This window comes from Poecilia latipinna, unplaced genomic scaffold, assembly GCF_001443285.1.
Source record: "Poecilia latipinna isolate Pla-1442-1.1 unplaced genomic scaffold, P_latipinna-1.0 Scaffold1363, whole genome shotgun sequence".
NCBI classification, from domain to species: domain Eukaryota; kingdom Metazoa; phylum Chordata; class Actinopteri; order Cyprinodontiformes; family Poeciliidae; genus Poecilia; species Poecilia latipinna.
Window position 1 is genome coordinate 78032 of NW_015113979.1, and position 27159 is coordinate 105190.

General features: G+C 40.0%; 2 long non-coding RNA genes across 3 annotated transcripts; one reads left to right on the forward strand and one right to left on the reverse strand.

Annotated features, from left to right (window-relative positions):
• The first annotated feature begins 4386 nt into the window (after nt 1-4386).
• On the forward strand, nt 4387-25515 carry LOC106962043 (uncharacterized). 2 transcript variants are annotated; one of them, XR_001427891.1, is made up of 3 exons: nt 4387-9042; nt 21881-22016; nt 23656-25515. It is a non-coding gene; the product is annotated as an uncharacterized LOC106962043 (long non-coding RNA). The 2 variants fall into 2 exon arrangements; XR_001427890.1 differs by lacking the exon at nt 4387-9042 and adding an exon at nt 14063-14166.
• LOC106962042 (uncharacterized) lies at nt 8682-13695 on the reverse strand. The gene is made up of 2 exons (XR_001427889.1): nt 13093-13695; nt 8682-10740 (listed from the first exon to the last, which is right to left on the reverse strand). It is a non-coding gene; the product is annotated as an uncharacterized LOC106962042 (long non-coding RNA).
• Nucleotides 25516-27159: the final 1644 nt, after the last annotated feature.

Below are 27159 nucleotides of genomic sequence, written 5' to 3' on the forward strand. Positions count from 1 at the left end.
ACGGCTTGCTTCAAAGCAGAAATACCGATTTTTAACTCTAAATATTTACGGCCATAAACTGTCAGTGAAAGAACGGATCAATTGAGAGCAGACGCACGAGCCGCCGTTTGCGAGGCCTCTGTAATTTTCCTTATTGTCGAAGAAAATAGATCGGAAGCAAAACGAGCAAAGAGGCAAACAAGAGTCAAAAATTCCCTTTCTTCTCAGCATGCTCTGTGATTTGAGTTTGTGGCTGAAACAATAATAAAACCCATGAAAGTCAGCTTTTCCCTGTTTGATGTTTACTGTTCCCAAGCCAAGTTGTGAATCTCCTTTCGGTTTAACATTTTTTTTTTTTTTTTTTTTTTTCATTTTTTCATGAAAAATGGAGAACATCCTTTCATATTGCTACCGTTTGGATAAATAAACTTGTTGTCAAAGGTAAGCCCTCGGCAACAAGATACTGAGTAGAGTTTTTTTTTAAATGCAGAGATTTTCACGCGGCGCCGCAGAGCAGCTCCTTTGCATCACAATCAGCCCGCCACATGTCTCTTTGCTCCATTAACATTAACAAGCTATTTAACCTCAGTGAGATGCTACTATAGGGCCTAAGAAGCCCACGGGTGATTTGAAGAAAAAAAAAAAAACTGAATAAGATACCACATGAAAAAAGACGGCAGTGTCATACAGTGAGTTAACCTTTATAATGAATGTGCTGCATGTGGCTTTAGCTGCACAGTGGAGCAGTTGTTTGCACTGTTTCCGGGCCGCGGCCGTTCTGCATGGAGCATGTGTTTTTTTTTTCTCTCTCTTTACATAAGTAGACTCTCTCCAGGTGATTTATACGTTACTGCTTTAAGTTCAACATAGCTTCTAGGAAACTGTAATTAGTAAACCAAGTCAATCTGTATGAAAATGGCAGAAAACGGAGGGCTACGTCTCCATGACGCTGGCTGTCTTGATAGTTGTCTTAGTGAGCAGCAGGAAAACAGAGATAGAAAAAATATCCAAAGCTCCTCGTCAGCAAAGAGCGGCATCTCAGGGTCACCGAGACTCCAAAATAACCATTAGATGGTATGTACATGTGCTTGATAGTGGTTGCGGTTGTCAAAAGCTATTAATGTCCAACCATCACATATGTAGACGCCAAGAGAGTTTGCTAAACTCCGCTGGGAATTTAAGTGCAACGTTGTACTTTGATCAAGCGAGACCGAGACCGAGCTTCTCCACAACAAGCACTCCGAGCGGCTTTAAAATAATAAAAGAAAAGCAAGAGTATCATTGTTGGAGGATGTGTGATGCTGTCGGCCTGCTTCTGCTCCAAACACCTCAGGAGGATTTTAAACAAAAAAAAAAAACAAAAAAACTGGTGGCCTCAACAGAAACCTGAAAATGGGTCATGCTTTAACTGTTGCTCAGTTACATCCCATTCTTAATTCACAAGGTTTAACACCGACTCCGTCACAACTTCAGCTCCTCTACAAAGGCTTTCCACAAGGTTTATGAGTGTGTTGTGTTGACCGCTATCCCACAAATCCAACGTCAAGGTCAGAAACTGATGTTGGACGAGTTTCTTACGTTTTTCAGAGTAAATCAAAGGTCAGGGATTATTTAATACTGCTTAATATTTAGTAGGGATGATGTTATACAAATGGACTTATTGCACAGGTGGAACCAAAAGTGTTTGTCACAACAGTTTGCGTGTTTAAGTGCTGGATTTTATTTACCTGTTGCCATGGTTGGAGTGCCAGGAACACCTGTATTTTGTGACTGGGAAGGTGGTGATGTTGTACTTCTGGCTGTACAATATCTGTTCAATTTCCGACTTCTCTTGCAAACATCAAGAACTAGAAAAGACCAAGATTCATCTTTCTCAATCTGAAAAGGGATAAAGAGAGACAAGCTCTGAACATAAATGTCTGGGAGAACTGATAAAAAATGCTGGACATCTAAATCAAGGTGTATGAAACACTTACAATTTCTTCACAATAACTGAAGAGCCACCTTTAACCTGCTTGGTGCAAATTACCTGCACCGTATTGACGTGTATGGTAAAAATAGATGGAATTACTTTATAAAGCACACACTCTCTCTCTCACACGGTATAAATTAAGAACAAATCAATGGAGCCTCGTGTCCCACTGTAGACAGAGCGGTGGGGCTCTGCAGTAAGTGAACATCTGATTACGGGAGACGAGGTAACGGCACACAGGCCACAGAGAGAACCCATCCAAACTCCACTTCTTTCTGTCGTCTCGGCGGCCATAAAAGGCAGCGTAATAGGATTCCAAAGCTTTTCCAGTGACTGCTTCCACTATCACACAGACATTTAAGTGCACTAATCCAAGACAAATTGTCTCATCTGATCCATGACAAGTCGTCCGAGGGGCCGACAGAGACGAGGTGGTGAGGGGAGGGCCTGCCTGGTGCCGGCGCCCAGAGAGTTGGGTCTGGCCCAAAGAGCGTGCTGCTCAGCACCTGGATCACCAGGTAGTGATGGGCGAGTCTTTAAAGGGAGCTGCTCTCATTACATTAAAGGGCACGCTGTGCGATAAAGTCAAGTCACAAAGCATTGACGAGGTGTAGATTAGAGGATTTCAGTTTCTTTGTAGGCAAACAGCTGGATTGGAAGTTGTTGGCCTTCATTTCCACGTACAGGAAGTGAAGGGTTCTAACTGAATTTGTTCTTTATGATATTCATCGTCTCATGGTTCTTTATAAGTGATTTTGCATGCTGAATTTTTTTAAATAAAAATTGTGACAAAAAAAAGGGGGGGATTTCGGTCATTCCAGCCTTGGACAGAAACAATTTCTTTGTGCCTAAGTGTAAATTTTCTTACACATGTAGATGAAGAACTATTTCCACACGAGCCCTCGTTCCACGCTTCCCTTCCGATCCACTCAACGAAAACGCCACGAAGGCGTCACTTGTTCAAGTAACTGCCGTTTAATTGAATTTTCTTTCACCATCAATTCTCACGCTAATTAGTCGCCGCGGTTTAATGAGAACGCAAATAAAGCTGATTTAATTGCAAAACAAAAAGAGAAGGGAGAGGCTGCGTGGATAAGACGTTCACGTGGGCAGAGACGGAGGGATGCGTCGCTCATTTCTCCTTAAAAACAAACAGGCAAAAAAAGAGAAGAAGAAAAAAAAAACCTCCTTCGCCTCAAAGAGGAAGGATTATTTCTTTGATGTTGGCTGGAAAGTAGAAAAGCATGTTCCTCACCTTGTTTCTGGTGCTTGCAGTCGTTTTGACAACTATGGAAATGAGTGGAAATGAGAGTGGGTGCATTTAGTTTCTAAGTGGGTGAAGGTAATTTCTTAGCTTTGCTGGCAGAAAATTGTCCATTTTCTGAACCAGCCATCTGGTTTGGCAGTAGAAAAAGTATATATATATATATATATCCAAATTTACCATGAATTATATCTTTTCTTAATCAAGTCAGCAGTTTGGGTACAACCCTCTTCATCTGCTTTGAATTTTTCACCTCTAGGAATCTTCTATTTGCTCTTTCTGTGACCATAAAAGATTGATGATGGTCTTAGAATCAGCATAACAGTGTTTTTATATATAAAAAACTAGAGTATGTCTTAATTCACCAGACGCATCCACGCTTGTGATCACACTGATGTTCAGCATTTTAACGTATGATGAATTTTGGCTCGTCAAAGTAATTACATGTTTTTTGTTGTTGTTGTTTTTCACCTCAAAGGCTTTCTAACACTTGGGGAGCATTATGGCACGTTGAACAATGAGTTCATTAAGATGCATTCCAATCATCTGGGATTAGACTTTGCAAGACATTTTAGATCAGCACACATGCCTTATACAGCATTTTCAGGCCATCTCTACTTTGTCTTCATGCACGAGCGATACTGTTGGGATCAGAAGTTTGCACACAATCATCATAATCACTCACTAATCCATGTATATTTGGTCTCTTAATGACGGATTTCAACTTCACTTTAATAAAAACTACAATCTCTCAGCGGTTTTTAAAAGCAGGAACTATGTATACAAAGTTGCAACATTATTATATGTTCCAGCTTAAACATTGAAATCCCCCCCCCTGACATCTGGTTAGCCATTTGACATCATCCTGTTTAAAGATTTAATTGTTCTACTCACTAGACACCGTAAACCTCTTTTGAATATGCACGGTTCAAAATCAATGATTGGTTTGTAGCTATTGTTCAAACGTTTACGGCAGCCTTGAGGACAGGGTCGTATCAGAAGCTTCAGGTTGGCCTTCTTTATCCGTTCAAAACCGGTTTTAATTTGTGTTCTGAATGGCTGCCCTGCTCCAACACAGTGAAAATTCATCCATCTGACAATTAATTCGAGGGGAACTTGAAAAATTCTCCGTCCTCATCTGCCCCACGTTGCGTATTGCTCCACCAACTGCTATATACACATAGATAGCAAATATATATATATTTGATGTAAAAGTCAAAGATTTAATTTTATTTTTTTTACATGTTTTTAGGGAGAATAACCATAAATATGTTTTAGGTGGGTTTGAACATACAATATATGAATTACGGACAGCACATCTTTTCTAGAAAGCCGTACATAAATATCTAAGCTCAGCTGTTTTCACGCATCGTTTCTGCAGATTTTTTATTTTTATTTTATTTTATCAAACTAATTAAATGTCAGCCTCAGTGGCATTCAGTCAGATCTGTGTAATTCGTTTCAAGAGAAACTCTGAGTTATCGTCAATGCCACCGAGGCGCTGCCGCTGGCAGAGACGGTAGTGATTGGATATTAAAATTCAAAACCAGCTGAGATTTTACTGCAAAACCTGAACTTAGTCTTTGGTTGTTGTTGTTGTTGTTGTTGTTGTTGTTGCTATCAGGCTGCACAGCTGGAAGTTTAACGACACCAAAATGAAAAGTGTGTTGTTTCCATCTACCAGCGCTGTTATATATCGGGCAGTATGTTGTTATATTTACCACTCGCAACATTTTTCAACTTTCTGTTGTCATTGAAGAAGCATACAGCGCATTTCACACATTAGAGAAATACCAAAGCTGATGAAAAAAAGAGAAAAAGTGCATTCATACTGAATGAAATAAAAAAAAATACAATTTTGTTCGGACAGAACAAAGATATGCATCTGTTTATTTGGTGTAGGCAAACCTCTGGTTTCAATTGCATGTGTTAGGGATGGTCAATATATTGGCACTAACATCTTGGTATCGACTGACATAACTCATTTATTGATATATCAGCATTTGGTCACATGACTGATGGTGATGCAACGTAGGATTGTGGGAGTTTAAGTCAGCAATATATAATATACAATATCGGTAAATATTGGTTATCGACCATTACAGCAATATTAACATAGAATATTGATATCGGCCCAAATGTTCATATTGATGCATTCCTAGTATACACAGTACATATTTAATGTGATTTTAATAAGCAACTTATTAAAATCACATTTGGGAGCAATTTAATTTCATCTGATGTCAAAACTGCATTCATTTCTTCCACTAAGCTACAAACTGTATATGCTAATCGTGCTCCCTGTGGCCCCCGACTTTTAACAAAGTGCAGTATGAGCAGTCAATAAGGGTCTTTGTGCATCAGCAGGGCTGGTGGTGAGCCCTGCAGCTCAGCGCTGGCAGGTGGGGAGAGTGCAGTGCCTGGCTTGTTTATGTCATGTCACATTCAGCTCATCTGTCAATGTAGTGGATTATTTCTTGAGAGACCAGAATTGGCTGCCCGGAATCAGGACGCCATCAATCTTCAGCCGCACAAGCAGAACACGGGGGGGGTGGAGGGCTTTTTGTGATGCAGAGGCTCATGGGAACGAGAGAACAGCGCCACGTAGTAAAGCAGGTGACGAAGCAGACATCCTACTTGTTACTCGATCTTCTGACTTGACTTTGTGAATTTGTCACAAGACACGTTGAAACTTTGCAGCTCGTGTTTTTTTTTTTTTTTTTTTTTTTTTTTTCCCCAAAGTTTCCGGAGGCGGATCGGATGATTTCTCAAATGCCGTTAGATGGTCTAACAGAAACAACAGAACAGCCGACGCTACCTCCGCTTTGAAAGCCTCGCAGCTGCTTCTATTAGTCGATATCCACTGGATGTTTGTTTTTGTGTAACTTTATCTTTCAAACGGCCTGCTGAGGGACATTTAGAGTTTTAGAAATAATGATTTCCTGGAAGTTGCAATGTCAGCCCAACAACAAGATAACCGAACAGAAACCAACACAGTGGCACAGGAAGAGGCTCGGCATGGCTTCATTTAATATTTCATCATTGCTCAGTTTTTAAGGTGATAAATGCATGATTTTAGCTAATGGATGCTGCATATAACTATGATTAAGCACTTAAAAATTCACACTATGCTACGAACTATTATTGAAACGTACTCAAAGCATAACAAAAAAAAAAAAGCTCGAAAGTTGATGGATTTTTCAAGGCATCCTCTTTTTTTTTCTTTTTTTTTATCTCCGATGTACTCCGCCCTATTTATAGCCTGGCTCTTTGGGCTCGGTGAAACCAGAGAGCTTCTCAAATTATAAAATCAATTCTAATTCAAATATTTATCATAGCATTTCAATTCGAGGAGAGAGTTTCTGGTTAGATCAGGTAGCAGCACTTTATGACTGAGCAGGACGGATGTCGGCTTCACTCTCATGGAAAATCGTCAGTAAACTGAACAAAGGAGAACGACGGTGGTTTGGTAAGAGTCTCCAGCTTCGATGGGATTCAAAGTTCAGTGGCATATCCATAAGATTTCCATTAAAACATCAGTTATTCATGTTTTTACAGGTCTTGATCAGCAATGGGTGTGGTTATAGAAATGTTTGGAGGAGCTGAGTGGAACTTGATGGTTTTACATTGGATTGCCTTCTCCACTTACTGGCTAGCTGGAATATCCACGACTGATCATTATCTGATGAAAGAAGGCGCCTTGTGTAAGCTCTGCCAGATCACGGTGATTGCAACACTCTTCAGTGCAGACGCAAGTATTGAGTGAAGGTGAGTCAAAGCTAGCTTTTTCCACTTTCAATGATTTCAGTGTCTAATGTCGGAAGAAGCACACAGTTGAAAGCAAGCATTTAAAAAAACAAGAAAACAGCAATTTGCTGGCAGCTTTTTGGAAATCTCAGATTGAATGTAAAGATCTACATCTGGCACAAACACAGATAGCTGTTTTTATAGGGCTAATCTCTAATATAAGATGCTAAAGATAGTTTAAAACATCGGCTATCTGGTCAATCTGTATTTTTGTTGAAATATTTTGAGCCTAAAATCAGAAGTTGTCTGCCACAGGACAATAATTCATATCTGGATTGCAACATTTTACCAGTTTGCTAAAAGTCAAGTTGACTTGGAGCCAAATTCAACAGGACACAGAAAGGTTGGATGAATTTACACTGAACTTCCTGTGTTGGATTTGGAAACATTGATTGCTTTCGGAAAGATCTCAGAGTTATCCTACATTTAGAGATCCTGGAATCAGCAACCTTTTCAATTCATGGAGGCGTTGGTATCGTCACATGGACCGAGAACAATTTGTCCACACCCGCAAGACATAAATGACTCTTTGAATAACTTAATTTTTTGTATCATGAGGAGTAAGCTCATAAAAACTGTTTATTAGGCCTGAGCAGCTAAGCGCTGCGAAGGCCTATTGTAATCGCGCTTTTTTTTTTTTTTTTTTTTTTTTTTTTAAATTTTTTTAGAAAAAAAAAAAAAAAGCTTTTACCAAAGAGTTACATTGAAATCTTAACAAAAAAAATTGCAATATTTGGGAAAAGAAACAAAAGTGGCAGCACTAACTACACAAAGGATGAAAAAGTACTCCTTATGACATTGGCATGAATCTATTGTGGAAATTATGTTCATATACATTACAAAAAAACCCAAAAAGAAACATAAAACTATCCTATTTCTAAATCACTGACGGCCAAAATCATCAAGAGCCTCTGTGGAGGGTATCAAGAGCCACACACACACACACACACACACACACACACGCACACGCACGCACACACACACACACACACACACACACACGCCGACATGAACATCCACAGTACATGTTTATGTCATCACTCATGTTTCTGCATAAGTACAGCAATAATGAAACACTCATCATTATTTGCTCTTCATATAAAACCCTGTTGTTTTATAGAACAAGATATTCATGACATTTCATGAAAAACAATTACATTTTTCCCCAAATCACATTGACAACCTGTGGCAAGAGACCAATGTGTGTTTTTGTTTTTACCCCAGTCTGTCCCCGATACTCGACGGTAAATGCTGTAACTAGCTTTTGAACATATTATGAAGAGCGGCTGCAGAGAATGTAAAATAAATAAACCTGTCTAATATGGAAGAAAGAAAATCAGGCCACCCCAGTTTACACAATGCACCTAGCTTCCATTCTATCCTCATTTCCTAGGCACACAACAGCGAGATGTATGTGCGAAAGCAGAGTACGAGGCAATTAAAGTGACATTTTACCTTTTCATCATCTCACTGGGTTATTTTTTTTATGTAAATATGAAACATGAAGTCAGTAACTTTGGTAATAACGCCTGGGGGCCCCCGTGAGCTTTCCAGGAGCCCCAATAGGGGGTGCTGACTCCCCAGGTTGAGATGCACAGAGACTGATGCTAACAGCTACCTGCGCTAACCGTGCGAACAGCAATACAAGATGCAAAAGACTTCAGAGTCCAACTCTGTGTTTATTTTGTATTTGTTGTGAAGCAGTAAAATCCTCAGCTGAAGCGATTCGCCTCTTACACACATGACAGGACAGGCGGCACCTCGTCAAATAATAATATAAATATTAAATGACCGCTAATGGCAGGAAGAGCAGGAAGTCGCTGCTGAACGCTCTTGTTGTATCCTCTCATCTGAAAAAGAAATCATCCCCAAAATTCTGCTCGGCGCATCTCTACTTGATGCCCAACCGCACCAGGAGAGCTCATCACGTGAACCCATTAGGTCATCAATAACGGCTCGCGAATCCTCAGAGGACCCGTGAAAATGCCACCCCGTAATGGCCTCAGCGAGAAGAGAGCATGTAAGTGTGCGAGCGTGTATACGTCTTTGCCCAGGAGTGCAATGGACGTCGAGTGCGTGAGTTGATCTGTCTGACAGTAAACCTTCCTGAACTGTCGGCCCCAGGTGTCTTTTACTTGCATGACTTTTCTAGGCGTAAAACCACAAGAGGTGGAAAGGAGATGGAGGGGGGAGCAAGTTTGTTCTTCCTTTTTTTTTTTTTTTTTTTCTTGTCCTCCTCCCCTTTGGGTCAACTGCATTATTCAAAAACAACACTTACTGAGCCTTGCACTTCCTTGTAGATCTTTGGCACCAAGCTTGACTTGCCAGCCGGACAAAAAAGAAGAAAATATAAAAAATAAAATGGAAGTCACCCTTTAAAAATTTATTCAAAACTCTGTGCTGCTCATCCCTATCCCCCCTTCTTTTTTTCTTTTTTTTTCGCTTCAATTAATGGGGGCAGGAATACTTTGAGAACTTTTTTTTTTTTTTTTTTATCTATCAGAGCGAGGATTTTCATGTGTCAGCTGTTCCGCAGCAAAAGTAAGCCAATTCTCTGACAGGCTGCTTAAAGTCACCAATGTTCACAAGCATAGAGAATTCAGAGCAGTGTTTTTTTTTTCCTTCTTCCTATTGCTCTGCTTCAATTACCGCTTCTTTTATTTTTTTATTTTTTTACTTGGCAGTGTAAGACACAGAAAGAGGGAACTAAGCAGGAGACGGCATCAATGTTTAACAGCAGCTTGGCATGGAAAGGAAGCCCCACTCTGCATGAGGGTTCAAGCGTGGAAGTAACACTCATTGTTAGGAGCTTAAGGAAAGCATTTGCTTTGCTCTAAAAAAAAAAAAAAAAAAAAAAAACCTTTGCCTTCCTTGTAGCACTCCCACATATACCATATGCAATTCTAGTAAGCTTTTCCATAATCAGAGAATTAGATCCGCCTCCATTTCTACCCTCCCCTTTAGCCCTCGCGGTGCAGAAGGCGTCAGGCTTAATTGCCGAGCATTTCCAGTGCAAAAGGAGGAAAACATAATTGTCATTTCAGTCTAAGCCATAGTGATCAAAGCTCCCCCAGCTACCAGCGTGGTAATATGGATTCTTGCCCATAGCTTTAGCTGCTCCTATTAGTCTGCCAGTGAGATTCAGGGTGCACTAGTCGAGGATTCCTCGCCACATAAGTGAGTCATCCTCCCCCCCGATTCCCAATCTGAGAAGATGTTCTAGCAGCGCTCGCATGTTAAGATCCAAACGGTGGCAGACGGCTCGGCGAACGAACCCAACCTTGCTAACTGTGTTTTCTCCCAACTGCAAAAGTCACGTAACATTGGAACCGAAGGCACAATTAGCAGTCCCCAACCTCTGCTTATTCGCTAGAGCTTCAAGCGCCATGAATCATTTCGTCGCGCTGACACGGCGAGTCACTCTGACACACTGCAGCGGGCCTTGTTCTCGTCTTTCAAACAGCCAGAGCCGAGAGGAGCTAACCTAGCGAGGGCAACATCCTGCATGTCGTTGACACCGAGCTGTGAAGTTAGTAAGACAAAGAAATAAAAGAAGAAAAAAGAAGAGCTCGTTTACGAACCCAGAGTGAGGATGTCGGTGCGACCGGGTCGGGCCACATGGTGCTGCTGGATGGTCTGGTAGAGTGTGGCCTGGCACAGCAGCAGGAAGCCGAGGCTAATCCACATGGCCAACAACCAGGACATGGTAAGGCCGAGTCTGGAGAGCAGCATGAAGGAACACGACTCTGTTAGACAAGCATGTGTATTTACTGCAGATATCATCTTTACTCAGTACGGAAACACAAAGCAGAGAAACAGATGTAAACGTACCCATGTATTTAAGAAAGTGATTTACACAATTATATGTGCAATGATATGTAAAGAACAACAAAAACATGATTTTGCATCCATAAATTATATTATAAGATGAAACAATCAGGATTTTCTTGGCCAATACCGATTTCCGATGTTCTCTGAGGTTTATGATGCCAATTATGACGATTTGACCAAGTCAGGCTTTTTATTTTTTATAAGAACCATAAAGCATAAAAGTGGAAGCGTGTTGCCATATTCTCTGATGGAGGTAGTCGTGTTGAATCCGACATAAACAAGGCAATTCTGAACTTATGGATCAAGTCACGTTCTTGACCTTTATTGGATTTGTATTAAACTCAAAAGGAAAAAATAAATAAAAATCTGATCCATTTATTGGATCAGATTTTTTTGATTAATCAGATCACTGATTAATCAAAGGGAAACTAACTGATCTGATGGATCAGTGCTTCTCTATATGAAATGGCTAATTGGGGACCATTTTGATATCTATATAAAACTTTGTTAGACTGCGCTGAACATAGATTTAAAATAGCAGACCCAAATTCAGCTATCAATCAACACCGACTGTGTATTTGTACCATTTTATTCATTTCTACAAAAACAAAAAGTTTAAAAAGGATCATACAATAAAAAAAACAACTATATGCACAGGATATCTCACATTCAAGAAAAATGTGATCTCAGTCATAGTTCTGCCATCTGTGTTTATAAATTGAAGCTTAAATTAATCATTGCTAATCACAGACAGCACTCTTGATCATATTAAGAGATTTATCTTCTGCTGCTGAGGGGCGGCATATGTAGAGACGCCTTTTTCCTGCCTGAATAATGAGATTCCCCTCCTTTCCAGGTGGTGTTGGCTCTCATTTCCATCCAGAAATCTGAAGTGGGGAAGTTGTTGTTGCCATAACTCCGCCTTCTGCAAAGCAATATTTTTCCACCAATCTGCAAAGGTTTTTTTTCCCCCCAAACTAATCAGGGAGCATGTGATTATTTTAAAAGCACTAATACCGTGTTTGTTTTATAGGCACGCACCAAAGCTTTTAACCAAGCCTGCTACAAGGTAGTGATTCTATGATCTAAGCACTTTAATGCGATTCCGAATTCATAATTAATACTAAATGCAAGTGCATTAAAATAAAGCATGTAGCCATTAGCCGTTTAACTTTGAAAGTAAGTAAAATGAGAGCAGATATTTGATTCAATGCATTATTTAAAGACGGATATCTTGAGTTTTTCATACTATGATATGCAGCTGAGGTCGAATGCATTAGGCTAATCAAGAATTACCCTTTGTGAGATTAAGGCTGCTTAATAAACAAAGAAAAATGAGCGTGTAAACCCTTAATATCATTATGAATCGCCAGCAGCAGGGGGTTTTAGAACGAGCATGACTCCTCTTTTACTTTTCTCCAACCACACATGTTGTTCTCATCGAGTCAAAAGGTTTACGAGGCGTATTGTTGGGGGCAAAAAAAAAAAAAAAAGAATCGCTGTGCTTGCACAGTTAATTGTATCGGCTACATATTACATGCAGCCGCAGATCTACAGTAATCTGGGGAGGCTTTTATAGGAAGGGGGGGGGGGGGGGGGGGCGTAGTTGATAACTGCAGCTTATCTCCTGAGCTGAACGCGGAGCAGAGTTGAAGTAAAAAACACACAAAAAAGAACAGGGGATTATTTACAAGGTCTTTCAATGCAAACAAAAGAGGCAGTGTTCAGAAGCATGCAGCCCACGCTTTCTGTAGATGCAGACCGCTTAAAGGAGCTCACTCTCACTTTTGTGCTGCAACCTCAAATGAGACACTCTGAAATGCAGGAGTCCAGATCAGAAGGGGTGGGGGGCAGGGAGGAGAAAGCAAAAGCGGACGGAGGGTGAGGGTGGAAACATGAGGCGCACCTGCAGGCACCGATGCACCTGCTCTGACATCTCTAAAGAAACAGGAGAGGTTCTCACTCCAACAGACTGCAGACCCAACTTCAGCTATCAAACCAACACCGATTGTTCCCAAACCAGAGAAAATCAGCCAGAATGTAGATGGTTTCTAATCAATAGTACTTCTCATCCAGAAGGCATCGTCTGCCACTGGAAAGTGTCTGAATACAGAAGACGTCGCAAAGCCATTTCGTATCTTCAACCCAGATAGTTTTTATTTTTGCCCCCAATCAGACATTCTTCTACATCAAACTCCTGTCCTCTGACACCAGAGGAATGTCCCACACCCTTCCTTACCTGAGCGGCGTGTTCAGATAGAGAAAAAGAGCTTAGTCAGAATCACAGCCTGTCCATCTTAATTCCATCGTCTCTTCATGAATTCCACCTGCAGGTAAGCCCCACAAAAAGGAACAAAAAAAAAAATCACTCTGGACTTCTGCTGCTGAGATTTTTCTTTTTTCGAAAAAAACAACAAAAAAAAAACACAAAAAAACAACACGAGTCCCCAAAAAACGCCACCCAGGTGGGAGGACAATAGGTGTCACAAACTGACCAAGGTGTGTGAGAGAGTCACGGCTCTATCGGCCACACAGGTGCTGCTCTTCTCTCTTTCAGAGTCTTTCGAAACTCCTCTGCTGAGATGAAAGGGGATCCTAATTTGCCCCCATCCACCGCCTGCCCTCGCTCGTCGTTGCCCCCCCTCTCCCTCTCTCTCTCACAAACTCGGCGGAAGGCTCCGGTGGAATGACCGCTCTGTCTGCTTTTGGCCACGTCCCCCCATTGAGAAGCTGAGCTGATAGTGTGAGCCTCAGTCCTGCCTCCGACGCTGTAAGTAGAGCGTCTGTGTCGGGCGGGCAGGCAGAGCAGAGCGAGTGTGAGTGAGCGTGCATGCGTGTGTGTTACACTGTAGCCCAGCTGGAAAGAGAGAGAGAGAGAGACAGAGAGAGAGAGAGAAAAAAAAAGGGGGGAGTAGGATCACACGTCTTAAAGCAAGACTACCCGCTCCTGCATCATACTCCATCAGCAAATGAAGCATGTTTTATTAACTGAAGCCTCTTTACATGTCAACCTGTCAACCATAACATCTAAAGCGAGAAATGCTTCAAGCTGTCTGATGCAGCCGCGTCTGGAGAGGATGGAGATGCCTGTCTTTCAGTTTCATCTCACAAAGCTTGAGCAGTCTCATGACCATGTGTTTTTCTTTGCCTCTTTTGTTGCCACCCAGCCTGAGATGATGTTGTTTTTTGTTTTTTTTTTCACCCTCAGGACAACCTCACACCCAAAGCTTCTAAAGAGCTTTCGAGCACCCTCGTGTCACTGAATCTGCTGGCTCTTAGCATGAAGGGCAAGGCTTCTTCTGGTGGCGTGTGGGTGAGTTTGCATTGGCGCAAGCAGGACGAGTAGCCCAGGCTTCTCCCTTGTTTTCCCTCCTAACATATCACCTTCTGTGTGGTGGTACTTACATTTAACCGTATCAGTCTCAAACATCTGCCATACCTGGACTCGATCACAGAGTGACATTTAGGATAAAACGAGCCACTTAAAGTGTCACAGAAACAAGAGATGGGGTAAAAGCCGCAGACGTTTTTGGGTGGAGTTCAACTCCTTAACGAGGTCTGATCGCAGAGCTGATTAGATGAGGTATTGCATACAGCATCATGTGAGAGCTGTGCTATAAAACTGCCAGCCTCTCCCCATCGGTTGTCATCCTCCACTTATCTACTAGGAAGCAGCTTTGACATGGTTAACAAGCCCTTCAACTGTTGGTCACTGTGCCATAACATAAGGCATCCTGGGCCATCTCTGTTGCTGCTGCCATCTCTTCGGCTTGTTCTTTACTCACCACTGAGTAATTTGACAGCCAGATGCACACATCCCTGCAAGAGCTCCAGTGTGCAGGGCGGACAAGAAGAGAAAGTGTAGAAGATAAAAAAAGAAAGAATCCTAACATTAAGATTTTGGACTGTGGGAGGAAGCCAGAGGACCCGGTGAGAACCCACTAGTGTGCAGGGAGAACATGCGAACTTCATACAAGAAAGAATGAAGTTCAATCCAGGATTTGAGCCCAGGACCTTCTGCCAAACAACAGTGACAAAAATGATACAAGGATTTTTTACTTTTTTTTTTTTTTGCAAATTCAAGTATGTAAAAAAAGAGTGGTGTGACAGCATCAATGGAAAATAGATTAATATAGAATGTACAAACATGAATGCATGATACCTGAACTATAGTGTCCTTCCCAATATTGCCTCTGAATCATTTGTCGATATTGTACACACTGACATTACGATGACGATTGTGATTCGTATCATGCAGCTCTGGAGAGCATCAGTCAGAGAGGAAGCCAAGAAGTTCACGGTAACTCTGGGGGAGCTGCAGAGATTCACAGCTCAGGTCGGAAAATCTGTTGATTTATTAGTCATACATGTCACAACTCTCGTCAAATCTAATCAAAGTGGGGGCAGCATCAGAATGTGGGGATACAGAAGCTGCTGGGAAGATGGACGTGGCTTAGTACAGGGCATGATTGCAAGAGACTTGAGACCAAGACAGAGGTTTAAATGCTAAACATACAGTCAGAAAAAAACAACCGAATGATTAAAATCAAATCATAATCATGTGCTGTTCTCCAAATTCAGACCTAATCAAAACAGAAAATTTGTGGCAACACATTGGAAAAATTTTTCCCCCCAACCCTTCCTAACCCATTTGACTTGTTCAAACACCCCCCCCCCCCCCCAAATACCTGCAGATCTGATTGCTGTAAAACAGTCATAGTTTTAGGTGAGGTAAGAGTAAGGTCATTTTATTTATATTGCACAGTTTCAGCAGAGGCATTTCAAAGTGCTTAGGTTTTAACTTGATGGGCACATGCCATACATTTCAGATCTTTACTCGCAAGAAATGTTTAAAACCATTTATGGATTTTCTTTCCACATACCCAGTGATGCTGTCTTTTGTGTTGGTCTCACATAACGACTCTAATAACACATTTATGCAAAAAAACAAAAAACAAAACAAAAAAAAACAGGTAACATGAATACTGTGGCAGGGGGAAAAGCTTTGTTTGCTGGTGTATTTTGTGGTAAGTGATGATGTGTTGTTGTTTTTTTTGTTTTGGACCCTGCTTCTTGTATTTACATAGATTTGTAGTAATCTAGTGGCAAAGTGAAGTGAATGAATAGCAAAACCGCCATCTGGATCCCCATTGGGTATAAAGCTCAGCATGTTAAGAGAGAGATTTACACTAAGCACAAACTGCAGGGTAATTATCACTCTGATTGGTGTTTCCACACTGTCAAGACCGACTTGCGCAACCGGAGTTGATTACCAATAAATACGATCATTACATTTTTGTCCAAATTGTCTTGTTTTTTTTTGTTGTTGTTCTTGTTTTATTTTTTTTAATTGGAGGCATTAATAACCTGAACGCTTCATTTTGCACGTCTTGGTGACGTGTCCCGCTGGAATAAGATGAAAGCGTGAAATGAAACAAGCCCCAAAACAATCCCCAGGGGCAAACTTAGAATCGCAGGCGCCAGATTATTACGTTTGTGTTGCGTCGCGATCATTTAGACATTTAAAGCCATTTCATCTTCCTGCCGGCCGATTCGTTCCAGTCTCCTGATTTTCATTCTGCATCATTCGGCGCTGCGTTGGGAAAATGGACAGGGACAACAGAATTTCACAGTAATTCTGGATTGTTGTTGCGCTCTCCCTTCTCAGGGGTTTTCATCATTTCCAAGCAGCTGTCGCCGCCGCCCATGCCAAGACCTAACTACAGCCGACCAATCACCGGCCAGTTCTGGGCTTGGATCTGAGCAGCCCTGTTAAACAGCGCTGTTTGCCAGTGCTGCTTTTTCACTTCCCATCTTTTTTTGTCTCATTCTGTCATTTCTTCTTTTTTTTTGATATTTTTGTCATCTATTCTTCCTGCTGGCTAATAAAATTCTCCCTTCCAGTGCCGCCTGTCCCAACTGTGTCCCAAAATACCAACTTAATCCTCCTCTCCTCCTCACCCCCTGGGCTTGTCTGCTTTGCTTAACATTTTTAACTAGAACAAACAAAGGGTTTCTTCATTTGACAAAGCCTATTCTCCAGAGTTATACTGAAATGTAGCACAGATGCAGAACGAGAGGAAGAGGCAAAAAAGAAAAGGAGAGGAGGATGGGCGAGCAGAGGAGTCATTTGGATGAGGTAAGTAGCAGGGATCTTGCACACCGGTGGATGGTGAATACATTAAGCCGTTTAACTAAATGAAATAATTTGAGATGTGATCAACATTTGTTGAACTTTTCAGCTTGTCGTCTTCAGATCGTGCCATTCACTATGCCCTTAATGATTGAGTCAAAAGGTTACAAGTGAATATCTTGAGAAACACTTCTAAAAACTATGGAATGGCGAATAAAAATGAAAAACGGAGTAGAAGTTGTATTTGTTGCTTTCATTGGGATGGTTACTGAAGGGAGATTGTCACTGAAACCATTCATGCTTGCAATGAACCAACTCTGTGGTTCAGCCATGTTCTGTTTATGCTCTGTAGCAAAGAAAGGTACATCACTGAGCCGGATGAAGAACATTTCTGACTGGATATCACATTTTAGAACCCAATAAATACCGTTGAACCAAAGTAGCTGCAGTTTATTTAACAAGCCAAAACCCCCCCTCAATTTCTGACGTTAAATCAGACTGAGCTTTTTTTTATAATTGGATAACAAGGTTCTTTTTTCCATGATGACCACTGCAAAGCACTGACTGTCGTCTTCAACCTTCTTTGTAAATAGTTTGACTCGATGCTCAGTTATTGTCCATTTGATGGACCCGTTTTTTCCAAGCTTGAGCTGTTTGGTTAACGTCTTGAGATATTTGCAGATTCCTCCGTTTTCGTCCAAATGTATCACGTGGTCTTTGTGACCACATACCTACGTTTTAGTTTCATCAGACAAAAAAAAAGGTCTTTGTCACCAATTGCATTTGCAAACTGTAATTTAGCTTTTTTGTATGTTGATTGTGGAACATTGGATACTTCCTCTCTGAATGGCTTTTCAGCCCACATCAGCACTGGGCCTGTTTTATGACTCTATGTAATAGTGCTTAAAAAAAATTGTTTGAACTGATGAATGTGGCAACTTCAGACAGAAAGTGTGCTAAGAGTTGTTGCCCTTAAATACATCTGCAGTTGTTCATTTACTGAAATGAAAAGTTGTGAATTAGTTTACGAAGCCACAACAATTTTCTTCAAACATTTAACTTTGAAGAAAAGCAATCTGCAAACATCCACCTTTTCAATATTCTGCTATTTATTAGACATATTTTCAGTATTCCCAACTGACATACACATGATTTAATGTTGTATCATGCAGATTGCCATACTTTTGATTTTTGAGTACATTCAGACCAGATCCAAGGACAGTGTTGGATCTCTTTTCCTTGTTGAAGGTGTCTGTGTGCTGGCCATTGGGCAATCTGTCCAGAGTGCACCAGGCCTCTTGCCCATTGGCTGCAGGGACAGGCTTAGACTCAAAATAGTCCTTAAAAAGTGTTCAGCTTTCAAGGAAAGTCAAGTTATTTGAAGTTATATTAAACATTTCTGCTGAATTTGGTTTGTGGGGCGACTGTGGCTGTGTGGGTTGAGTACGCTTGCGATCGGAAAGTTGTAGGTTCGATTCCAGCTTCCTCCTACCATGTGCCCTTGGGCAAGGCACTTAACCCCAAATTGCCTACCGATCTGTGTATCGGTGTATAAATGTGTAAGTGTTTGAGAGTGCGAATGGGTGAATGTGACTCTAGTGTAAAGCGCTTTGAGTGGTCAAAAATGATTGGATAATTCAGTCCATTTACCATTTTTAGAAATCAAAATTGACATCAGGGAATGACGTCCTGCTTGAATGTAGCTTATTCTAGTTGCCAGTCAGAAAATCAGAGAGATTTAGTTCTTGTTGCGATGGTAACTAACATTATTACTTCATACTAAAAACAACACATTTCTTTATATTCTGTAGATTCAACAGTAAAGGAAGATGTTCACAGACAGGTGTGGTCCAGTACTGTGTCATATCTATGAGACACAAACCATCAGAAGTGTGTAAATGTTTTATTCCCACAACTTTGCTGAGCTAAATCTGAATCATCAAAAGTTGGACCAACGACTTTTCTTCAGGCATTTGACACTAAAGTGTTTGGTCAGATTTTTTCCCATCACCTTTGTGTTCCTTTTCTAATATCTACGCATTCAGTCATTTTGGCCTTAGATTTTTTGTCATTGTTGTCCTCAGTAATCCCTCACCTGTTCTATGGGATATATATATATTTTTTTAATCAGTCTGCTGCTCACCCCGTTACGTGCCTTCCTATTGATTCTTCCAGCGTTGTTATGCTTGCCTCTTTTCCTGTTCCTGTGCTACCTTTGTTTGAACTTTATTTTGCTTCAGACGTTTGGTTTCAGTTCTGTTTTATTTATTAAGCACATTCCTCTTGCTTCCTGCTTGTCTGCTTCCTGGGCATTTGGGTCCCCAACATGTCCTCCTCATAAGTCCTAAACTCTGAACTTTTAAAGTCTACGTATTCAGCTAAAATCTAAGCCACCTAATCAACCCAGTGTGCCTTACCTGTGTTTGTTCAGTTTCCATATTTAGATGTTGTTCGCTTTCACTGCCTATATGATACTCTGATACTTTTCTTAACTATTATGATATGTCATTGCCTCCATTATTTAATCAACTGATGGCAAAGACACAACTTTTAATCAGATCGTTTCTGATTCTCTGAGACTCTAAGTGAACATATTCTAACCTTTGCCTTGTTTCAGTTTTGATGTTGGTGTCTGCCTTACTAGAACTTTTCTTTGGTAACTTCTTCTTTAGAAGACCGAGAACAAACAAAAAAACCCATTAATGAATGAAATACTTAAAGAAAATCTAAACTATTTGTATGTTTTAAAACAAAAGGTAAATCTTGAATCTTTTGTATTACTTCTCATTCCAGAAACTGTTGCGATAATTTTGGATTTTTTTTTTTTTGTTTGTTTGTTTCTTCACTTAAATATACTTTGTTTCTAAAATTCTTTAAACGTTATAGATTGTATTATTGTATTTTAACTTGATATACTTTTCATTTTATTTGATATATATTTTTTACAGCTGGTCAATTTTGTTTTGATCATATATATATATATATATATATATATATATATATATATATATATATATAGAGAGAGAGAGAGAGAGAGAGAGAGAGAGAGAGAGAGAGAGAGAGAGAAATGTGGTATTGAACTCCATCGTAGTCCTCTTCGTCCAAATGTCTTGGGAGTGTTAACAGCCCCATATTCAGTCATGAACTCTGGACAGCAGAGGAAATAAGTTACAAGATTTTAGTGTTTGGAGTGGGTCAGAAATTCGGTGCCGGTGATGCACTGGGACCTGACAGGTCTCAGCAGGTGACATTTTGTGTCTCGGGTGAGTTCGAGATGGAGGAGTAATTGAGCAATAGATGGCTCGGCTACTGGAGACGATGGTAGCCATGAAAATGTTCCCGCACAGACCAATAAAAATGTCCTCTACTTCTTGCTGTAATTGGACCAGGGACAGTGGGGGTTGGTCTGTAGCCTGAGGAGACCACCTTTATAAATGCTTTGTTCAATACACTCCTATTAGACTGATGAGACATGGGACTCAGTGGAAGAAAGACATGTCTCAAAAGAACAAGAGTAATGCTGATGAGAAGAAGAAAGAAAGAAAAAGAAAGAAAGAAAGAAAGAAAGAAAGAAAGAAAGAAAGAAAGAAAGAAAGAAAGAAAGAAAGAAAGAAAGAAAGAAAGAGAAAAAAAGCTGTTGCCAGACTGGAAAGGCAGCAACATGTAATCACTGAACTCTTCCAGAAACTGACTGTGTCTCCTGCTCACAAAGGTCAGAGTGCACTCAGAAAAATAACAGGGGATTTTTAATAGGCAACCCAGTGTTACCTACAATCTAATGAGAAAGAAAATTACAGCATATGCAGATTTGCGGTTGTTCTTTGTGCATCACATTGATGTTCGTACCAAAAAAAGACATGAATACACAAATTCCCACTACGGGAGTTTATATGCTAAAAAAAATAAACATGTTAAAATGTTCAACACCTTAAAATCTTCGTCAGTAATTTATTGAAATAAAAAAATTAAGTGTGAACTGAAATTCTTCCGTTTTTTGACGCATGCGACCAATAGAAGCCACAACAGGCCAAACCTTCAAAGCCTTTTGTAATATTTAAGCTTGTATTGTGGTAACTATATTAACTTATGTACTCCAGGTTGGTCATGATGATTCAGGATGCTGCATCTGCTTGTTGCACCAATTAAAAAAAAAAAAAAAAAAAAAATTAATTATGTCCACAGGTAGCTCCATTTCAATAATTATTCTTCACAGTTCTTCCTGACACTGTGGTTTTGATATAAGCTAAATGCTGCACCATGCATTTGCTTCTCCTCTGTTCAATTGAGACACAGTTTCTGTCTGTTTTTCTACCATTTTTTTCTCAGTCACATTTCATGCTAAAAAGCACAGCTGTTACTCTGACCCTCCTCCTCACACCATGCAGGTTTCTAATCTATACTCCCAATATGGTCAAAACACTCTAAAGACAACAATAATAAACTAATCAATCAGATGTTATGGTCAGCTAACATTGAATAGTTTCAGCAGCAATTTTAGTAGAATGATTTCTCAACTCTCTGTAGCTGTCGAGCTTCACATTCAGAAGAAACAGCTAGTTTACTGCTGCTGTTGATAGGTTTGTTGTCGCCTGACCAGCGACAAAATGCCTGTGGCTCAAGTCCTCCGTGACAAAGATGAGACGAATGAGAACTGGTTGAAAGACATGCATACCGTGGCTCTCACGCTAAACAAAACATGGTATGGTATTTAATATGAGCTGCAGCTTTGTTTCTTTTTTAGGTTAATTGTAGCAAAATTGGACTAAAAAGGAGCTCGTGTCCCTGCCGTTTGATGGTTTGGACTTTTTTCTTTTTTTTTTTTTTTTTTGCCACTTCTGTGCTTACAGTAATCATTTTTGAAATTTCTTTTTCTGTTTTCCTGTTTCTGTTCTAGGTGCTGTGGAGGACAAAACATAAAAAAAAGCTACGTGGAACATTCTGTCAAGGCTTCTCTCAAATGCAGGAACTGAATAAATAAACTGGAAAAGAGTGAAAAGGAAACGGTGATTCAGGGAGAAGCTTGTTCATCAGTGAGTGATTAAGTGATTATATCAGTTACAAAAACATAACTAATATAACATGTATATTAGTTATTTCCACTTGATTAACTACTATATAAAATGCCACCATGTTATGATTGTCTTAGTACTTATTTTAGTTTTGATTTATACATTTATCCTTTGACAGTTTTTTATTGAAACATAGCTAACAGAAGGGGCTTCTTAACTTTGGAACATAATTGCTTTTTTGTTTTGTTTTTTATAACAAAACTGGAAAATTGCATTTTCAAATAGTAAGAAGAAACTAGATGACAGTATTATTTAAGTGGGTAGTTCTATTAATAAATTATGGAACTTATTACTCTCCTTTAGTTAAATAACATGTATAAAACATGTCAGCTGGAGCCAAAACCAGTTTTCTCAACGTTCTTGTGTTTACACAGTTTTATTATTCCACCGTTTCAACAAAAATGTAACTTCGACAACTAATTTAAATTTTTGTAGCTGAATGCATTTTCTGTTTATTTGCATTCACCACCAATTTAGCATTTCAAATATTACTTTCTTGAAAACGTGATAGTAGTTTTGTTAAAGCACTAATGGATCACTGTGTGGAACATGGTGGCTGGCTGCCCAGTGGGTCCAACAGCAGAACTTGGTAGGCGTGAAAACTGTATTCTGTTCATAATGATTCATGATGCTGCATCTACTAACTAGATGCTCTAATTGTAATGGTGGACTGTCTTAACAGGTGATCCAGTTTTAATTATCAGCAATTTATCTTACTGTAGAATACGCTTTGATCAGATTAAATTAGATAGATTTATTAGCATTGCATGTATAAACCTGCACAATAAATAGTTGCAAAAAAATGTAGGTTTAAAATAATTAAACTTTTTAAATATTAATAAAGTACACAGTGTGTTGAGTCTGTGCAGTTGTTAGTTGTGACATTCACAGTCGTCTTTAGGGACCCCCGTGTTTCCCACTGTTTCTTTCACCATATTTTCAGGTGTTTCCTCCTCTTATGTCTGCTGGAGGCCCAGCTGATGTCATTTCACATCTTTCCCCCCATTTTTCCTGCCGTTATGGGTCTTCATGTCTTTCTTCATCACATTTTTAGGTGGAAAAAAAAATTTAACTGCACCAGCTGTCCCATGAGACTGGATTAAAAAGAAGAGCACAGCTAACTGTAGTCAGGAGATTTTGCCTAAGGGAATTGTAATAAAGCCGTCTGAGGAATCGTTTTAGCCAAACGTTTTAGCTAGCTAGATTACATGAATATTAAACCACCAAGACTATACTGCAAAATCAGTCAACAAACGCTTGCATTACTCTGAGGGTCTTGCAGCTAACATGAATGCATGAATTCAGTCTCATATTTCAAATTATACAACAATCCTTCCAAACTGTTCATGTTAGCCATCTACAAGTAGCTATACTGTTATGCTGAACCACTAGCATCATTTACTTATATACAATTATGTTAGCTTTGATTAAACCATGCCAGCAGCAGCTAACAAAGTTAGTAATCAGGTGTCTCACACACACAGAACAACAGAAACATATATCCTATAATTTTGGTTATTTATAGAGTTTTTGGCAGCTAAGTGCTCCACTGTGTTCTCCGTCTTGTAGCTAACTCTGTTTCTCTGATGTTTTGTTCTAGGCAGGTTGTAAGGTGTCAGTTCAGGGAAGAGAACGAAAGGCTGAGAGCAGCGACTGGAAGTGGGTGTGAACAAAAGTGTTCTCATAAAACTAAAAGCTGGCTGTTGTTAAAACTGCAAAAGCAGCCTCGTCGTTCTGTCAGAGGACTACAAGAAATGGTTTAGCATTGGTAATCTTATAAAAGAGCATAAACTCCCAAAACAAGGGAGTCAAACAAATCAAACAAAAAGAGAGAAAGGTAAAAATATTACACAAAGAATCTCGAGAAGGCACCAAAACACTTCCCACAAACAAGGACAGAAAACATTGTGAGTGTTGTAGTGAAGCAGAATATTTTTTCACTTGTACTTCGATGTACTGGATGTGCAGTTGAAACCAGAAGTTTACTTACACTGAATTTAAAGACACGTCCACCCTTTTTGGCTCTGAATGAAGTTAATCGGACAAAACCATTCTTCTTTGAGGTCCTTCCACAAGCTTCTCTCGATACACAAATTTTAGAAAAATTCTTACTTGCTCTTCCTGACAGACCTGGTGGAACTGAGTCGGCTTTGTCGGCCACTTCGCTCGCAGGCGCCTCTTGAGATCGGTCCACAGTTCTCTATCGGGTTGACACCAAAGGGTTAGCGTTTAATATTTCCACACAATGTTCTTTCCTCATGATGCCATCCGTTTTATTGAGTGCACCGGTTCCTCCGGCAGCAAAACAGCCTCACAACATGATGCTGCAGCGTCCATACTTTAAGCTGGGATGGTGTTACCAGACTTAAAAACACACCGCTTATTCCTCTAAATCTAATGATTGTGACTATGACCGGACAAGTCCACTTTAGTTTCATTCGACCAGAGTCTAGGTCTACAAAAACGAAATGGAGATGACTGATTATTTCTGCCATTATTGTGCCCTTTCGCAAATAGAGATCATTTTGATAGTTCTGCCTGACCTGAAACAAAAGTTTGGTTTGATTTAACTTCAGACTCTAAGAAAGAAAAAAAAAGTGCACGTGTGTATTAATTTGGTTAATTTAATGTTCTGGTTTCAACTGTGTATTTCATTCCAGAGTATGATCTCACAAATCTCCCACAAATCCAGCTGTCTCACAAGGTGACTAATCATTAAATCCTCACAAGCTTAACCAACTTCACAGCTTTAGTGCTCAAAGGGGGTATGATGGATTTTCCAAGAACACAGTGACATTTTATAGCCAAGTAAGTCTGTTACCTTCGTTTTTTGTAAGAATGCTTTCAACATCAAACATGCGATGTGACGTGGATGTACCAGCACCTGCCAAAATGCTCTCAAAAAAACAACCAATTTTGCAAGGTGGGAAGAAGATTCTTGCTTCACATCAGGCCCAAAGTTTCTTTGATGAATAGGTAACGGAAAGCTTTAGTGTTGGACAATCCATTCCCACACCCATGTGGCACCGACAAAAAACTTTCCTGTCTGTCAACACTCACAAGGTTCCTTTTGAGTGCGAGTCCAATTCGCTATCAGAGAGAACATTAAATGTCTCTGCTTGTCTTTTTTTTAAATAATAAAAAAGCTACAGGTCCCAGATAGTGCAGCAAAATACTCTTTCTGCACTAAAAATTCAACAGACAAATGTCTTAGTTTCTTTATTTTTTTGTATGTATGAGTCATTGCTTTGCATTAATGTTCTGCAATTCAAAATTCAGCCTGTTTTTTCAAAAGTTTCTCGAGTCTTTCGTCTGTTTTGTTGTATTTTATGTTGTAATAGATTTATTTATTTTTACTCCTAAGATATGTGGTTTGACCTCAGTTTTCAGTTTTTCTTCTCTTGTTCAACTGCATTAAAGCACTCTGAATAAACATTCACTGGATCGCACAGTGCATCAATAAAGCGGTGGGTGTGTGTGGGATTGCTTCCAAATACTGCGGGAGTGACAAAAACAAAAGGCAGAAACGGGATTATTTTGAGAAATTTAGCTGAAACGGGTGGAAGCTAGACTGAGCTCTACTTCATAAATCTCAAAGATGGTTTGTAAAACTTCCCATTCAGTGTAGATTTATCAGTTTCAGGTTTTGATATCTAAGCAGAGGTGCAAAAGTACCGTTCACATTTGTTAAAAACTGGGATAAAATGCCAACAGGAAGCTGTAAAACAAATGTGACCTTTAGCTGTTAGCAAAGTTAGCATTTCTGACACATTTTTAACCACGACCACATTACTTTTTGGATGTTCCAGCCTGTGAAAACGTTACATTTACTTTTATTGCATTCATTTTTATTGGACAAAGTAATCAAGTAAAGACAGTCCTGATCCAGTGCTGACCTTCCCCATGCGTCACTGAGGGCTGGGTGATGTTTAACTTATGAAGTTGCTAGCAGGAACATCATATGACAAAAGCAATAGAGATATAGAAAGAGAGAGAGAGAGGACTGTGAGACACCTGAGGCAGATATGAAGCGAAAAAAGCCAAGGCAATACCTCTCAAACCACATTTAAACATTCATGCAGCTACTTTCCTCTGTCGAGTTTGTGCCTTAGCGCCAGTTGTTGGGCGGTAAGCCAGCCGTGTGCCTCTCAAGGTAAGGGAGTGAATAGAGAAGTACAAGCTTTGGCTGACGCTGAGGAGGGACTGAGTCTACCTGCTGACCTTACACCAGCTTTACCTCAGCAGGAGAGGACTGTTTCATAAATGGATTATTCCACTCAGTCACCTTTGACCTGCAGCAGCTTCAGTAGGCTGCCCATCACTTACAGAGGAGCTGAACGAGTTGGAGAGGGGGGATAAGAAAGGAGGTGGTTTCCACCTGTGGTAGGATATTAAACCCTCTGTGGTGAGATGGGGAGGAAAAGGAGGATTGACAACACAGCTGTCAGAAACTGCAGCTGCTACCATGTGCGCTGGTGACTCAGTAGATCGGAGTAATATGAAAGGGACTGAAATGACCTTGTTTCTCAACCACAAGGCACAGGTGTTCAACATTTTCTCTGCTGACAATTATAATCTGCCAAAAGTGGCAGTGAAGCCCCATGAAAAGCCAGCGAATGCCAAATACCCAGCGTTCCACCCACAAAAGACTATATTTGGAGCTGAAAATGAGATGAAAAGGACCTTCCAGGTCTTTATTGAAAGGGACAAGGGATGGCAGAGTCATATCTGAGAGCATCATTACGGGGAGCACATCTGTTAGATGACTCACTGAATCCGGAGAATCACAACTGCAATTTAATATCGCAAGTAAGTACGGCTGCGAGGAGAGCGCAGCAAACATAATTCTCTTTTAACGTCCCTTTATTCAATACATCTATATTCAGGTTTAATTTATACGGCACTAAATCACAAAAAATGTAATCGCAGAACTCCTATATTAAATACACAGAAAGGTCAGTGAAACTCAAGACTCTCCCCTGAATCTGAGACAAACATACCAATGAAATCCATCATGTTAGGCTACAATAAGACGACAGAGCCTCAATGTTATTCCATTGCTATTTAAACTATTTTAAGTAAAAGACAATCACAAGATAGTCTG